The following is a 4,926-nucleotide window of genomic DNA, read 5'->3' on the forward strand; positions in this document are numbered from 1 at the left end:
AAACACTTGCTGTCCAGGCAAGTCCACTCCTGAGTTCAAATCCCCAGAACACACACATGACTGTAACCCCAGGGGGCAGAGACAGGATGGGCACTGTGGCCTCGATACAGGCTCAGCAGGATACCCTGCCTCAGAGGAGCAAGGCCGAGAGCAGACCAGCAGGACACCGAAGCCCTTCTCTGGCCTCTGCCTGTGCACTCACAGACATGCACACACCATAGTCTCCACCCCCACCCACATGCGGAGGTTGGGGGCATGAATTTTGAGAAAGATAAATAGGACATAGAAAAATCTGGAAACTATGTCACCAGATAATGTGGTCAAAGAACTGGTTGTGCTTGGCCGAGAGAGAAAAGATGGGGCAGAAACGAAGTGTCTTGCCACACAAAGGATCGTGTGATGAAAGAAACTGATTTACAGTTATCCCGAGGGCAGACGGAGAACTAGAGAGCTCAGTGAAAAGCAGGCGTTTCAGAGTCGGACCTGAATGGCAGCACCCTGTCCCCACACCCTGTCCCCACACCCTGTCCTCACACCCTTTCCCCGCACCCACCAGCCAGCCACTGCCGAGCACACGCAAGTGGAGTTCAGAGTGGGTTTGCAAGGGATCCTAATTTGTGTGGGGCTTGTGGGCGGCTTTGGGAAGGTAGACTAGGCGATGAGATGGCCTGCAAAATAAATATTTCTGTTCAAACAGCGTCAGTTTCTGCTCCTTCCTCTCACTGTTTGTCCCCAAGTCTCTCCAGCTCCTCCGCCATTTGAACCTTTCTCCCTCCAAAGATGTGTTTGCTTGAGATGGGATCTCATTGTGTAGCCCTCGCTGGTCTGGAACTCTCTGTGTAGAGCAGGTTGGCCTCAAACTCACTGCCTCCCGAGTGCTGGGATTAAAGGCGAAAGGTTTCATGCCTGGCCTTTTCTATTCTTTTCTATACTCACCATTTGATCCTTTTGTTTCTGCTCATAATTTACTGTTAATGTTTTCACCTGTTCAGCATCTGGGCATTTAGAAACAGGATCTTAGGCCATCGCGAGGGCGCGGTAGTTAAAGGCGCTCACTACCAAGCCTGTCAGTATGAGTTCATTACCTGGAACCCACGAGATGGAAGAAGAGAACCGACTCTCGCTAGTCGTCCTTTGACTTCCACAGGAATGCCGCGGCGTGCGCATGCGCGCACACCCACACACTAAACAAATGTAAAATAATAAAAATAACGATAATAAAAAGGACTTTGATTTCTTTGGAGAAATCACCATCATCCTTTCTCTCCTGGTCCTTAGATTAAATTGATCGCAGCGAGGAATGATCACGTAGCACTTGCCTGGCTGACAAGGGCCTCACACAGTAACACTAACCAGTAGGAATTCACAGAAAGGTCTGCGCTGTAACTGCGAGAAAAAGTCGGGGCCCTTTGTCAGCTGTAGTCGTCAGAAGCCAGTGTGCTGGAAGAACCTGGAAGCAAAGGAAGTCACCCCAAGAAAGCGAACGTGGGAATGGAGAGAGTGTGTTCTGATGACGCACACCAGCAAATTCCCCCCTTTGATTTCGATCTCTGTCTCTTGAAGCCAGCTTGTCCTTTCGGTTTCAAAATCCCTCAGTCCTTGGCCTCTGGCCTATTGAAATCTGACCCTACACACCTCCCCAGCATATTTTCTTTCCACAACCCTGTCACCCGCTGTAGAGCTGGCGCACAGGGAGCCAGAGGACCGCAAGGCCCTGGGCCGGGTCTCCTGAAGACTGACACGCCTTCCGGCACGCCTTCCAACACGTTTTCAGGAAACATTTCACTCCTAAAAGCTTTTGTCCCTTAGGTTTTCTTTCACACTGCTCTGTCCAGAGTGTCCATTTTTCTACTCTTAGGATTTGCACCCCAGTAGCAGGCTGTACTTACTGAGCCCCTCCCATACTAGCTAAGTGCTGCCGACTCAGAGCACAAGTTCATAGCTCCTACCATGCTGGACTTAGAGCTCCAGGTAAGAAAGAAAGAGAGAGAGAGAGAGAGAGAGAGAGAGAGAGAGAGAGAGAGAGAGAGAGAGAGAGAGAGAGAGAAAGAAAGGGGGGGAGGGGAGGGGAGGGGAGGGGAGGGGAGGGGAGGAGAGGAGAGGAGAGGAGAGGAGAGGAGAGGAAAGGAAAAACCGACAGGGAGGTTTATTATTAATTATAAAAGCTCAGCCTATAGCTTTGGTTTGTAACCACGAGCTCTTTTAACTTAGACTGATCCTCTTCTATCCATCTGTGTGTTGGCATGTGACTCTTGGTTTTTACATCTCCTCCTGCATGTCTGCTCCCTCTGCCTCTGCTGGCGACCCCTCCTTTCTCCTTCCCAGAGCTCTCTGTCCAGAAGCCCCTGCCACACCTCCTGCCACACTGTTGGCTATTCAGCTCTCTATCAGACCAGTCACGGTGATGCATCTTCACACCGTGTAAAGGAATATTCCACAGCAGAGAACACAGTGATGGAGCCGGTTCCTAAAACACGAATCCTCGGGGAGAACTCACACAGCCTCTGCTCTGAAGCTCGAGTTTGCATCGCGGAGAAAACCATTCTTGTGTTAGGCTCTGTTCTGTCACTAGGATGACATGCTGGAGACTAACTTATGGAAATGGTCATCCGGGCCTTGTGTCTTCAAGGTTCTGGTGTGTGTTTGGTTTGGCCATGTTGCTTTGAACCTGGTATGAGACAGCATGTTTTAGACAGGCAAACCATTCCCCTCTGGCCAGGGAGCAAGAGAGAAGAGGCTGAGGCCATATTGCCTCTTCAAAGGCATACCCTCACACAGCCCAGAGACCCCCAGTCAGGTCCCCTCTCAGAGGTCCTGGAACTTCCCAACAGCACCAGCCTGGACCCAAACCTTTGATACACAGGTCTTCAGGGGACAGTCAAGATCCTAACGCTTCAGTTCTGTCCTTAGTCACGCTCTCCCACTGTGACCTCACCAAGACGCCTGATGTAGAACAGAAGAAAGAGACGCAGGACAAGATCCACAAGGAGAAAATAGAGCAAAAGAGTCTCTTTATCACCTCAGTCCTCAGTCCCTGCCCAACAGCCCCATCCCAAGGTAATAATCAGTTTCTTACGTCCCACCCCAAAGCAGGTCTGTGCACACTCAAGAAGATGCATACATGTCCTCCCCAGCCCCGCTCTTCTCTTCTAGAAGGTGGCCTTTGCACTTCTCTGTCTACTCAGGAATGGTCCCCAGAAGTTGAGTATCACTGGCGTGTGCCTATAATCCTTACATTTAGGAGGCAGTGACAGAGAGATCAGAAGTTAAAGGTCATTCTTGGCTATATAGTGAGTTAGGTGAGGTCAGCATGGTTTACATGAAATATTATCTATATAGATACTAAAGAGAAAGATAATATCCTGAAGGAAATATTCTTTTTAATGGTTATACAATATTCAGTAGTATAGTAAGAAATCTATTACTTTAAAAATCTTTTGACCAGAGCCACTGTCATGGAACCTGGACCATTCCCCTGGGTGCCTGATGCACTTGTGGTCCCTTTTGGCTCCAGATCCGAAGGGCAACCCTCAAGGACCAACGGATTGTGAATCTTCTTAAGGAGGAACAGGCCGTCCAGAACAAGATTGCGGTTGCTGGGGTGGGTGCTGTTGGCATGGCTTGTGCCATCAGTGTCTTAACGAATTAATGAAGGAGTTGGCAAGTGAGCCTGCCCTTGTTGATGCAAGAAAACAAGCTGAAGGGAGCCATGAAAGATCTCGAGCATGGCAGCCTTTTCCTTAGAATGCCAAAAATGGTCTCTGGCAAAGGCTATCATGTGACTGTGACTTCCAAGTAGGTCATTATCCTAGCCGGAGCCCACCAGCAAGAGGGAGGGAACTGCCCATTTTGGTTCAGGAAAACGTGAACATCTTCAAGTTTATCATCTCCAACATTGTGAGGTACAGGCCAAACTGCTTGCTGCTTCTAACACAGCGGCTATCTTACCCCACGTGGCTTGGAAGATACTTAGCTTTCCTTAAAACCGAGTTCTCGGAAGTGGTTATGATCTGGGTTCAGCTCAGTTGGGAGTTTACCTACTGAGCTGTCATGGATGGGTGGGTCTGTGGGGAGCATGGGGGCTCCAGGGCGCCTATGTAGCATGGTGTGAATGTTGCTGGCATCTCCCTGAAGAGCCTGAGCTCAGAGCTAAGCATGGACACAGACGCAGAGCAGTGAAAAGTGGCCCACAGACGCCCAGGAAATGCTCAGACAGAAAGGTTCTATGACCCGGAGCACTGGCCTCTCTGTGGCAGACTCGGCCAAGAGCAGAATGGAAGTCCTTGGAAGGATACCTCCCGTGTCCACCAGGATTAAGGGTCTCTATGGAATAAAGGATGACACCTTCCTCAGTGCCCCTCCCCCATATTCTGGGAGAAAATGGGGTCTTGAGTGTTGTGAGGGTGACTCTGACTCCTCTGGGAACAAGAGAGTTGTAGTTCTGAGGCCGGTGCCAGCCTTGAACTCACTACGTAGCCCAGGCTAGTCTCAAACTTGTAGCAATCATCTTGCCTCCGCCTCCCAAATATTGGGATTACAAGCATTTGCCACCAAACCTGACTTTTGTCTTTCTATGAATAGGAAAAGAAAAGTGAGTCATGAACAGGAAATTCACATGTCTAATAAACATACTAAGAGTTCAACCTCAGCCACGCGTCGTGGTGTACAACTATAACTCCAGCACTCTGGAGACTAAGGCAGGGGGATAGAGATATCCTGGGCTACCTGAGTACAAACAAACAAACAACAACAACAACAAAACAATTGCTTAGGGAGTGCCTACGTAGCTAAATTAAGCCTGCCGGGCAGTGGTGGCACCCACCTTTAACCCCAGCACTTGGGAGGCAGAATTAGGCAGATCTTTGTGAGTTCGAGGCCAGCCTGGTCTACAGAGCTAGTTCTAGGACAGAGCTACAGAGAAACCCT

At 49.7% G+C, this 4,926-nt stretch overlaps 1 pseudogene; it reads left to right on the forward strand.

The window, feature by feature from the left end:
• Positions 1-1,950: 1,950 nt before the first annotated feature.
• Positions 1,951-4,439, forward strand: LOC130888808 (L-lactate dehydrogenase A chain-like; annotated as a pseudogene).
• The last annotated feature ends 487 nt before the right edge of the window (positions 4,440-4,926 follow it).

This window comes from Chionomys nivalis, chromosome 17 (genome assembly GCF_950005125.1).
Source record: "Chionomys nivalis chromosome 17, mChiNiv1.1, whole genome shotgun sequence".
Lineage (NCBI taxonomy): Eukaryota > Metazoa > Chordata > Mammalia > Rodentia > Cricetidae > Chionomys > Chionomys nivalis.